Below are 13,500 nucleotides of genomic sequence, written 5' to 3' on the forward strand. Positions count from 1 at the left end.
AATTCATTGCTCAGACTTTGTTTTTGTCTTTAGCAATTTTATCACATACCTTCAAATAAATTATTTGAATTTATTAAAGTAATCCCTTTAAGAGATTCACCTTATGTCTTAAAACCTAAACTGATTGGTCAAGCTAATATTTCATTTGTATTAATGTTGGATTTTTTTGCTCATGGTTTTGCATCTTTTTTTCTTTTTCTTCACTATGTTCTCATTACAACTATTTAGAGAGTTGAGTCTGGATACAAATCCTGAGATTCCTAACCTTCCAATAGAAACTTTTAAGGATACATACCATTTCTTTCAGTCATTGGCTGAATTATATTTGCAAAAACTGTCAGGCTAGAAAAGATTAAAGTGATATTTTAGACCATGAATGCAAAAAAAAAAATCAGTCTCAATCTCTAACATGGATATAAACTGAGAGGGAAAAAGAAGTACTAAAGTAAAATTTGACTTTAAATACTTAGGAAGAACAAAAACTCAGAATTTGGGGAAACGGGTGGGTAGAGAACTAGTGTCAGCAGTATCCTGGGAGGTACACAACCAAAATGGGTATTTTAAACCTTACATCCAACAAGCACTGCCTGGTTGGAAATAAATTTGGGCTAGTCAAAGGACAAGGAGAAAATTTAAATATTGATTAGTAAATTTATTGATGAATTTCAGTTGACAACTAGTATATAAATGCTCAATATAGCTCTGTTATAAGTTACAAACATTCAAAAATATACCAGATTTGAAGCAGGGCTGTTTTTGTATTCTCATCTTATAAAACCACAACATCTTATAAAACAACAACTATAATAACCATCCTGGTTTTCAAACTAAAGTATTTGTATGCATAGCCCAACTTTTAACTTACTGTATTTTGAGTTTTATATTATTACACTCAAAATTATTTTAGTGACTCATATTTTAGTCCTCTCATGGATGGCACATAACTAGTACCATCCTAGATGCGTGGAAGAGAAATTCATTACTACATACAGTGGATTCCTTTTATCATTAGGGTTTCATTCTCTGGAGGAACTAGTTGATAATGGCTGTTTAAGTGTTCTAATTAGATGTCATAACTCAGGAACTTCTTATTTATTGATTTATATTTAATAATCCCCTCTTTTAGTGGTTATGGTCTTTTTCACAGATAACCCAGTTTTATAAGTAGACTTTCATTTTTTGTGCTTTCTATATATCAAAGACTATAATGTTCTAGTTTTTCAGAACTAGCATCCATAGAAAAAAATTGAAAAAGAAGAAATAGGTAACAGAAAATAATTAAAAGGGAGGTTTGTAATGTTTTTAATGCTCCTAAAGAAGTTACGTTAACTCTATGAATGCTTATCTATCACCAACTTCATTAATGAGCCTCATTGGTTCTGAATGCCCTGGTTTATTGTCAGTCTTTTAGATCTCTACATGAGCGCAGTCATTTACAATTTATCTATGAATTATTTGGCTAAATTTTATAAGGTTTACCCAGGTAAATTTAAAATAATTAATTTTTGAAAAGGATAATCCAATTGCCTATTAGAGAGAAAACATCACAATTTTCTTCAGCTGGTTCCCATTCTGAGGCATGTGAAACATGGAATAATGTAAAATTATGCAACTTAAAATCAGAAAAACTAGATTTAAGTCCTGAGTCTCCCAGTTAACATTTGGGGCAAATTACTCAACGTTCACAGTTCAGTTTCTCATGTATAAGATGGGAATAATTGTCCTTTAAGTCACAAGAGGCTATTTGTTTGTACCAAATAATGCATATTGGGAAAAATCATAACTGTATAAATTTAGAGTTTAATATTTACAAAATTCTTTCTAGGTACCAAACTCCATACTTGATGCTCAGAATGCAAATATAAATGGATTGTTTTAGCCTATAAAGAATTTATAATGTAACTAGGGAGTTCTTTCTATTATTTTTTTTACTTTCCAAACTCAATTATCTACTTATGATAAAAAAATGTGACACGTGATCAATGTACTAACTCTTCAACAGTTAGTTATGTGATCTGATTACTAGTTTTTGCTAAACTGCTCAGTTTGCTTTTTCAGAAAATAAACAGGCTTGAGGAATGCTTTTTACAATAGATATTTGTTAGTTGCCTCTCCAGCAGCCATTTCCCATTCCCTCTTTCTAACTCTACACTGCATTTCCCAGTCACATGGTTTGGTGGAGGACTGGCTAAACCTCCAGGACAGGTTGGCTTACTGCAATCAGCATATCTATTTCACATAGCCACAGTTTTTAGTTCAAGAAACACTTAATTCAGGCTAGTAGGAGCAAGTGGGTCTCAACTCTTAAGTTTTATTTTAAACTGCTGGGAATACAAATTCACTGTTTCTTACTGGATATCAATGAGGAAATACACAGCCTCAAGAATTTAACCTTGGAACCATGAAAGGAATAGCTGGCAATAATGGAACCAACAGTAAAGAAGCAGTCCTGAGAAACAGAAGAGAAAGAGAGCCATTGGGTCCTGTTCACAAGGTTTGAACCACTTACTCAAACCCCTGTTGAGCTCTGCCCACCTCTTTACTTTTCAGTTATATGAGCCAATAAATTACTTTTTAAAAGTTAGAGTTAGAAATTGATATACTGTTGTCTGTAAACCAAAAAGCATCTTAACTAATATACCTCAATAAATACCATCCCATCGAACAGGTGAAAAGTCTTTCTTACAATGACAAATGTATCCAATAAGAATCCCTGAAGTTTTGTATTTGAGTGAGAATCCTGTTTCAAAAGGACAGGAAGTACAGGAATGTGACAGGAAGAGGGAAACGAAGGAAAATAAATCCTGTCCCTCTGGTTGCTAAGTAAGGGTGAAGGTTTTTTCAAAGAGACTGGATCCAAATTTGAAAAAATTATAACTTCTGCAATGCAGCTTCAAGGCAACTTATAGTTTAGAAAATCCAAGTCACAATGACAGGCAAAGGGGAATTTGAGACAAAGGAAAATGATATCCAAAGAGATGTGTAACAGAGAATCTCGTCTCACTGACAGAAATTAAATCTTCTGAAGTTCAGCACAGTAATGACTGTCCCCTAGGCTCTACTGCATACCAGAAAAATCTGCTGCTTGCCCTGGGAAGAAAAAGAATTGCTAATTTCCTACTGGTAAAGGATAGGGAGAAAACAGTACGTTGAATTCAAAACTCCAGTCGGAATGAGCAACCTGCCATCCTATTGATTTGTCTGGAAATAAATGATACCATTACAAAAAGAAACAGAGATAGTTACAAAGTTTTGATAAGAAAATCACCCTGGCTGGTGTAGCTCAGAGAACTGAGGGCTGGCTTGTGAACCAAGGGGTCACCAGTTCTATTCCCAGTCAGGACACATTCCTGGGTTGCAGGCCAGTTCCCCAGTAGGGGACATGTGAGAGGCAACCACACATTGATGTTTCCCTCTCTTTCTTACTACCTCCTTCCCCTCTTTCTAAAAATAAATAAACAAAATCTTTAAAAAAGAAGAAAAAAATCAAACCAACATATATGGCAGAAAAATTTCAGCTGTTGTTAATATTATGAAAACAACATGTGCAACACTGATGTGGCCTGGCAGCCAAGGAGAGTGGACTGGAATGCACATGCCCGAACAGTGACCATTTCACTGTACTAATCAGGGGGGGTGGTAGATGCCTCTGAGTGAATATGTGTACTGTGTGGCCATCGCATTCAGAATGACTGAGCAAGTAGAACACCAGATCTGCATCAAATTTTGTGTTAAGCTTGAACATTCCTCTGCAGAGATTATTTGGGTGATTCAGAAGGCTGCAGCTATGAGCAACTGCTACTTGAAAGCTTGATAACAACACACCTGCTCAGGCATCACATCTCGTGTACAGTTTTTTGGCAAAACATCAAAACGACCAGGTGACTCAGCCCTGCGACAGCCAGATTTGGCGCCTTGTGACTTCTGGCTTTTCCCAAAGCTAAAATCACCTTCGAAAGGGAAGAGATTTCAGACCATCAATAAGATTCAGGGAAATACAGTGGGGCAGCTGATGGGGATTGGGAGAACTGTGTGAGGTTCCACAGTGCCTACTTCGAAGGGGACTGAGGTGTCCTTGTCCTATGTACAACGTTTCTTATATCTTGTATCTTTTTCAGTAAATGTCTCTATTTTTCATATTACATGGTTGGATACCTTCTGGATATATATATCCTATGTTTCTACCCATGATTATTTGGTATATTCAAATAATATTGTGTTCAGTCACCCTTCTAAATATCTTACATGTGTCAACACTTTACATACATTGTCATTTTACTTATAAAAAAATCGAAACACAAAGAGGTTAAGGGCATATAAGTAGCTAGTGAATAAACTGATATTCAAGTCCTAGCAGTCTGGCTCTTGAATCAGCAGTTTTGACCACTCTGCTATAGCACCTCTCAGCACAAGAAGAAAGAAACAGGGTTATATTCTGGAAGATGACTAGTCATAAATTCTTCTCAAAAATTAGAATTGGGATATTTTGATGTTGGCTTGAAATACTTGAATGATAAAATGCATTACACAGTCTAAGAATTGTAAGTAGAGTGTATTTACTCACAAAGTTTACTGATTCAAGCAACAGCTTTAAGCTATAAACACCAGTGGAGTCAGAAATATATTTAGATAAAGCCACATGAAACCAAATAGTTTAGAGACCACAATATATGTTAAAAATTAATATTTTTAAAGGTTGAATCATACTAGTCATAGAAATATAAAACAAATCTATGTCAGAGATTTAACTAATTAATTAATGAGAGAACAGTAAGCTGTTACAACCAGTTCAGAGAAAAATTTAAGGGACACAAGTATATATCAATAGTTTCAAAGGCTAGGGTGAATTTATAAATAGATACAAACTTGGTTAGTGTACACAGGGCAATAATCAAGTGTTCCTTCTCCAGACAGAATATATTTGCATTTTTATACACAACAATGGTTTGTATTAGTATTGATTTTCTGTAACTTGCAGAGTTGAAAATAGTGAAAGACGATGAAAAGTCAGGATAGTTCATAGTCTTTTCCCATGTGTTGTGACAGCTCTCTCCCACCCCATGATCATAATAGTCTCAAAAGTGATATTGGGACACAAAAGAATGACTAAGTTTTGGCCTGATTATATATGTAAGTGCAGCAAGATATTAGTTAACAATATGGCCTCAGTAAGTTTGCTTTGCAAATCAGAGGCCACAAAATTAACTTCTATCTCAAAGTTTTCATAGGGAATCTCAGATTCTACCTTAAAACTCTTTTTTTTTTTTTTTTTTTGCCATGACAAGAATAGGAAACCAAGCCCAAGAAACTCTGTTCACCCTGATATTTCATCTGCAAGTATCTGTCATTTGGGTGACTTCTCTTCTCCAGGTTACCAAAATTTCATTAGCATATATAACTGACCTTTCTTACTTCATATAAATAAAGCTTAGGCCCTCTACTCCAGGTACCAGGTCATTTAATTCCTGGGAGGGCTTTGTGAGCCCTGGCTTCATGAATACAGCCAATCCTTGTTCTTAAAAAGTGGCAATCCTGTTAGATTAAGTGAGCACCATTTCACCATCAATTTGTCCAATATATATGGGAAAATCACTATTGTAAAGAAGGTCATTATATATTGTCAAAACAGTAAGGGTTTCTGAATTCTGAGGGAGTCAGATTTAAATATCATTCTAAATGTTTCATTTAGTTTTAAGAAATCAGGATCTACTAAATTGTGTAATACAAAGCTAATGGAGGAAAAGAACTTCCTCACATATCAGAAAAAACATTTGATACAACATCGGTAATGTAAATAAATAGCATGAAACATTTTTTTAGTTTATTCAGTCCTGTGTAATTAATTCTCATTTTGCTGGATGTATGCAGTCTGCTTTCATGAAGCTTCCAGCTACTAGACTAAAAAGGGTTTAGGTATACTAACACGGCCCACTGTTGTCCTCTAAAAGTTGTCTAAGCAATGTCACTTAAGAAGTCTGTAGCCAAGAGTATATATAGTCTATGAAGTATCAGGAGTTCAGGGAAGCATCAAAATCCATCTGTAGAGATAACAGAGAATTTATAGCCACAATTAGTAACTGTAACCAACAATATCAGAATGGAAGAGAGTAAAATTTTCTATTGGGGATGAAATATAGCTATTTCAAAAATTTTGAGCTGCATTTCTCCTTACCATAAAGACGTTATGAGGGAATTGACAGTTTTCCAGGGACTTTACACAAAGCATGCGATTACTGAAATAACTATATATTTTTTAATTTTATTTTTAGAGAGAAGGGAAAGGAGGGAGGAAGACCGGGAGGGAAATATCGGTGTGTGGTTGCCTCTTGAGTACCCCCTACTGGAGATCTGGCCCACAACCCAGGCATGTGCCCTGACTAGGCATCAAACCAGTAACCCTTTGGTTCACAGCCCACGCTCAATCCACTGAGCTACACCAGCCAGGGAAGCTATAACTTTTATTTATATAAATTTAGCCTGGAGAAGGCTGGGCTCCTTTTTTGATATGCTAACTTCCCATGAAATTTACAGTTGTGATCCATCTAGCAAACTTAATTATATCTTTTAATTACTTAATTAAATTTATTGTGGTCACATTGGTTAATAGGATCTTATATGTTTAAGTGTACATTTTTATGATACAAGATCTGTATATTGCATTGTGTGCCCACCACCCAAAGTTAAACCATCTTCTGTCACACACGAGGTCTGTCCAGAAGGTATCCGACCATTAATATGAAAAATATAAACATTTATTAAATAAGATACGAGGTATAAGAAACATTGTACATAAGACAATGAATGATACCTCAGTCCCCTTCGAAGTAGGCACTGTGGAACCTCACACAGTTCTCCCAATCCCCATCAGCTGCCCCACTGTATTTCCCTGAATCTTATTGATGGTCTGAAATCTCTTCCCTTTCGAAGGTGATTTTAGCTTTGGGAAAAGCCAGAAGTCACAAGGCGCCAAATCTGGCTGTAGCGGGGCTGAGTCACCTGGTCGTTTTGATGTTTTGCCAAAAAACTGTACAGGAGATGTGATGCCTGAGCAGGTGTGTTGTTATCAAGCTTTCAATTAGCAGTTGCTCATAGCTGCAGCCTTCTGAATCACCCAAATAATCTCTGCAGAGGAATGTTCAAGCTTAACACAACATTTGATGCAGATTTGGTGTTCTACTTGCTCAGTCATTCTGAATGCAATGGCCACACAGTACACATATTCACTCAGAGGCATCTACCACCCCCACTGATTAGTACAGTGAAATGGTCACTGTTCGGGCATGTGCATTCCAGTCCACTCTCCTTGCCTGCCAGGCCACATCAGTGTTACACATGTTGTTTTCATAATATTAACAATGGCTGGACTTTTTCCAGAAAGACATCATATATTAGGCTCTTTCACAAGATGAAAACTACCTTCATAATACTGTGATATAATTTACTTAACATACAATATGTTAATCCTTGCTTTTTTCAAATGAATTAATAAGTATTTTAAATTTTTGTTTTGTGTTGATATATGATTCAATAAATAATGAAAATTATAACCCACTTGTACAAAAGCTGTAGGAGTTCTAAATAAATTCTAAATGTATAAACGGTTTTTGGTCCAGAGACCAAAAGCTCGAAACTGCTTTAGAGAAAGTTTTTTGGCCCTAAAAAAACAAAAGCACATGCCCGGTTGTATTTCTGTAACACTCTTGCTGCTACTGTAACTTCAGTGATTCATATTAATTATAACTTTTAATGAAAGTAAGACATTTTTACTTCACAGAGACAATCAGGAGGGGTAGGTAATTAAGAATTATCTGAATACATACATGTATTTTAGCAGACAGTAAAGCTGAAGTGTATACATAATACAATTTTCTACAACTTACAATTCTTTGACTGCTTGTTGCGCTCAAAATGAAGAAATAGAGAAATAAAAAAGGACTATAAACAGCACTCTGTCATCTTTCACCCAATAGAGAATAAAAATCTATAATCTATTTACAGAGATCACCACGTGGTCAAAAACCAACATCCCAATTATTTATGCCACTAATGAGCAGTAATTTCCTGGCAGTGCAAAAACCAGAAACAGATGAAACACAAATCAAAATAATGGGGTTTGTATTTCAGTTTTTTTAAACCTAGAAGAAACAAACAGTTATATAATTTCCATTGGCATTTGAGATTCACCTCTGGTTGCAAAGAAAAGATACTTGTGGGCTTAATTAAGCAAGTGCTTAAAATTGTATTCTGACAGCAGTTTGTTATATTAGATAATTCCACTGGGCATCTCAGTGGATGCTCTCTAAAACTGCTAAAAATAAGTTCTTAAATAAAATTTTAATACAAATATCAAATGAATGAATACAAAGATGTTATTTTATTCATTGATTAATGAGGATCACAGAAAGATATTACAACTAGTTCACAGAAAACAGAATGCAACTATATTTGCATTAAAAAAGCTAAAATGAATTTACAAATAGATGCAGTACTTGGTCATTATTTGCAAAGTAGTCATTACACCTCCAATAGAATCGTATGGACCAAAACCATTTACATTACTATCAGTTTTTACAATTTAGAATTGTAAAATGGCTGAAAGGCTATGAACAGTGCAGATAATCCAGAATTGTCCACTACCCAGGACACCTAGTAATACTGTTTTCTCCATTTCAAAGTCTTTCACAATTTTTCTCGAGTCAAAAGGAATACAATGATGTGTGGATGTTTACAAAAAAAATAAATTTTTGTTAAAGATGTTCATATGCCTAGTTCCCATTTTTATTGTTTATACTATTTGTTTCTACTCATATGGATGCCACAAAGCAGGATTTTGTAGAAGGCTATATGATTTTTAATAATGAATGTTTGAAATCTTTATAGAACTATTATAGTTAATAAAGGGGTATCTCATTAGGATGCCAATTGTTTTTTTCCTAACATTGACCTTTGAGTAATATTGTTGGATTAATTATATATGTAAGTGTGATGAATTAGTAGCAAGTATTACTTGGGCTAATATATGTTCTCATAAGTTTTTCACAAAGTTCACTATTATCTTATGAATAAGATAAATAAGAAAGTACGTTAAAATAAAGTACACAGGTCTTTTCCAAATCTGGAAAGCAGTATTCATTGTACTTAACATGAGCTTTCACATCTAATAGTTTTAGTTCTGTCGCTATTAATTCTGACATTGGATAAATTACTTCTCCTTCCTGAGCCCCAGTCTTCTCTAACATTTCTAATAGAAATAACAATGATATTAACTCTATTATCACTTCATGAGTAATTTATGAATATTTAAATAAGAAAATGGATTTAATAGCACTTAACATGGTATCTGGGTAAAGTAAACATTTAATAATAGGGGGTTGTTATCCTCACTGTTACTAACTCAACCTTCAGATATTACTTATGCAATTCTCCCTTCATGCCTCTTTCTTTACCCAACCAGGCAATCCTTTCTTTTTCCTTTTTTTTTCTTCTTTTTCAGCCTTTAGCCACCTTGTAAGCCCTAGCTCAGTGAGTGGTTCTTACATTTTTATTAATGGTAACCTCCTTTCAGAATGTGATGTCTCTGTCCCTCTCCAAAGGCTCATATACACACATGTTGAGTACACGCATTCTTAACCCTACTCTTTGCTGGGCTAATGTGTTTATTCTTCCTGTTCCAGTTTATCTCTTTCACAGAAAGACTTGTCTTATCTGCTTCCCCCAACCTAAATTGTTCTTGCAGTTATTCTTTCTCATAGGACCATGTTCTATTCCTTTATAGTACTTTATTACAACTTCCAATTATATACTTATTCATATGTTTGATTTATATGTATGTAGAGTATAAGGTCCATGAGGATGAGGATTACATCTCTCAGTTTATATGATCTATCCAACATCCAAAAGAGTGTGGCATATAGTATATATTTGTTAAATATGTTCCATGAAAAAGTACAGTGCCTCATACATCTCTAAGGAATAGATGTCCATTAATTAACTTTATAAGACATGTATAAAACTACAGGGTAAGGGGAATGTAATCAATAATAGTGCATAACTTTGTATGGTGACAGATGCTTACTAAACTTACTGTGGTCATCGTGCCACAAAATACATAAATGTCAAATCACTGTGTTGTACATCTGAAACCAATATAATATTGTTTGCCAACTATACCTTAATAATCATAAATAAAGTAAGATATATTTTATAATGCCCTTGATATATAAGGAATCTTCTAAGAAATAGACAAAAAAACCCAGCATATTCTCTCCCAGTAGTAAACCACTATATTAAACAACTGTATTGATAATGATAATAGATAACTTTTGAACGCTACAGTATAGAGCAGACACCATCCTAACTGTTTTGTATATACCATCAGAAATTGATACTGAAATATAGGTATCAATAAGATTACCCCTTTTTATTTTCCTGGAAGGCAAATTTACATAGGAAAACAAATGTTAATAAGGACTCTGATTCATACCATTGAGAACAACAAAAATTCTAAAAAAAAAATTAATGGAAGAGTAATTTTAATAAGTATAGTTAACCCTTGTAAGAAGCATTCATATGAACATTTACATTTTTACATTTATATAAAGGTAGGTTATAGTCACACCTTACATGTTTACTGTCTAGAAAAAAGTCATGAAGTATGTATTTTCTTTGTATATTCTTGTAGATTTTTTGTATCATTGATTTTAATTTAAATTCACATCTTCATATTTATTCTTGTTAAATTTCATTTTGCTACATTCAACTGATCAGCCTAGGGAGATCTTTTTGAAATCTATATTGACCATTCAGTATATTACTTGTTTTTTGTAGCTCTGTCACCTACAGATATATTAATTATGCTTTTATTTAAATCACTGTTACAGTGTTTTTTTAGGGTAGGTTGTTGCACATATTACCAGAAACCCAAATGGCTATAATTGCTTGATCAGGTAACATATTTTTCTCTTATAGTCATCAAAACCCACTTTCTTTATCTTTTACACAAGACTTTTATGAATGACTTGTCAGATACCTTACTAACCTAGTTTGATAGTTTTATTCTTTAGTAAAGAATATATTCTTTTCATTATGCTTAGTCATACCCTTTAAAAGATTAGTACCAAAACTCTGGGAAGATACATAATATATGTTTTCTGAAAGAACCCATTTAGGTATTCATATGCCATCTATTTTTACTATTCAGGTCCATTTTGAAAATGTCATTTCACTGCCTCTTGATTGCTGTGGTTTCTGTTGAGAAATCAGCTGTTACTGTTATTGAGTACTTCTTGTCTAAATTGCTTGTCTTTTGCTGCTTTCATGATTCTCTTTGTCTTTCACTCTTGACAGATTGATTATGTTTCTTGGTTAGATATTTTTGAATTTATCCAGCTTGGGATTTATGAGCTTCTCACACATGTAGATTTATGCCTTCATCAAATTTGGAAAAATTTCAGGCATGATTTCTTCAACTATTGCCTCTGCCAGTTTCTTCTCCCCTGGAACTATCACGCATGTCTTTGGACAGTCGTTGGTGTCCCATAGGTTTGATGAGTCCTGTTTATTTTCCTTTTTTGTTTTTTTTTCTGTTCCTAAAACTAGATATGCTAAATTGATTTAAGTTCAAGTTCATTAGTTCTTTTTTTCTTCTTGTTCATATGCTGCTGAATCCCCTTCTCCCTAGTTGGCTTTTCATTTTAGTTATTATACTCTCCAACTTTTGAATGTCTATTTGGTTCCCTTTTATTTCTTTATTTTTATTAATATTTTCTTTTCCATGCTTTATGTAGTGTCTTGTCCATGGTTATCAAAATATATCTTTTGATATATTTTAAATACTTGGTTTACAGTTTTTGTCTAGTCAATCCAATGTCTGGGCTTTCTCAGGGACAGTTTCTATTTATTCCTTCTTTTTGTTGAAAACTGAATTCTTTGACTATTAAAAGTGGCAATCTGGAAATCAGATTCTCCTTTCTCCTTGGAGTATATTACTGCTGCTTTCTTTTATTTGTTGATTAACTTTTCTGAACTATTTTTGTCGAGTCTATTATTCTTTGCTATATGTGGCAACTGAAGTCTCTATACCATTAGCACCATGGTCAGCTAGTGACTCAAAAGATTTCCTTAACTACCTTGAATAAATATGCCTACAGAAATAGAAAAGTCTTCAGTTCTTTGCAGATGGGTTCTTTGTATGTATCAGGGCATGTCTTCATCACTCAGCCAGGCAGTTTACAACTCTGCCTTACCCTTCACTTCCTGATTGTGCAATCTGAACTTAAACAAGGAGTGAAAGATCAGGTGAAGCCTTGCAAGAATGAGCCTAACCCTGGGCATATGCATGTGTTTTTGGATTCTCAGGAATATCTGGGAACTTTCAAAGCCTTTATACCTGAATATTTCAGTTACTCTGTTGTTTGTCCCAACTGTTATTCCTTGCCAAGACAGAGGTTAATATATCTGCTTTTAAATGTTGACAATTACTGCCCCCCACCAGTTAGTTTTCTGAACTCTGAAATTGTTCCAAGCCAGGAGAAATAAAGGCAAGCCCTTCAAGTGTGTCCTTCAGTGAGCCAACAAACATGTTGAAATACACAGCCAAAATTTTTGAGAATAAGGTTTATTCTGTTGTAAGAAGCTTTACCAGGAATGTGGACTGTGTCTTCAAGGCCCCCACTGAACTATATAGTGGGTGATTCATTGGTTTTGTTTTTTAATTGATTAAGCCTTCTCCTGGTTGCTATAAAGTTTTTATTAGTTTCTAGATTTCTGGTAAAGTTGATTTTGACATTATTGCTACTTAAATCTCCTCTTTAGTGGAAGGATGGACTTTTGGCATTCCTACCCTGCCATTTCCACAGGAAGGATTCCTTTTAAGACAGAAACTACTCACTATAAAGAAACTATTGATAGATTTAACTAAATTAAAATACTATATTCATCAAAAGACATGATAGGCCTTAGAGTAGGAATAGATATTTACACCATATAAAACTGATGAATGACTAGTTATTCAGGATAAATACAGAAATATAATTTTTAATTTAATAAAAAAGAGTAATACAATAAGGGAAAATTGGGCAAAAGACTTGAACAGGGACTTTAGAAAAGAGAACATCTAAATGACTGATAAACATGAAAAGGAGCTTACTCTCACTAACAGATAGTGTAAGGAAAATTAAAACCACCAGAAGATATTATTACTACCTACCAGATTTGACTAAAATTAATAGTATTGACATTAGGTAGAAGTAAATTGTGCAGTAAGAGCAACTGTTACCATTCTCTTTTGATAGACATATAAATTGGCTTAACCAATTTAGACATTTGTAAAAGAAGGTATTCAGCTTTGACTGGTGTGGCTCAGTAGATTGGGTGTCATCCCACAAACTGAAAGTTCATCAGTTAGAGTCCAAGTTCAGGCACATGCCTGGGTAGCAGGCCAGGTCCCAGGTTGGGGGCATGTGAGAGGCAACCAATTGATGTTTCTCTTGCACATTGGTG

General features: G+C 34.2%; 1 protein-coding gene across 4 annotated transcripts in view; it reads left to right on the forward strand.

Annotated features, from left to right (window-relative positions):
• GPHN (gephyrin) overlaps window positions 1-13,500 on the forward strand; it is a 447,008-nt gene that overhangs the window by 247,035 nt on the left and 186,473 nt on the right. The gene's annotated exons all lie outside the window — the stretch shown is intronic.

Source organism: Artibeus jamaicensis, unplaced genomic scaffold (genome assembly GCF_021234435.1).
Source record: "Artibeus jamaicensis isolate MK-2021 breed Jamaican fruit bat unplaced genomic scaffold, CSHL_Jam_final contig_851, whole genome shotgun sequence".
Classification (NCBI taxonomy): Eukaryota; Metazoa; Chordata; class Mammalia; order Chiroptera; family Phyllostomidae; genus Artibeus; species Artibeus jamaicensis.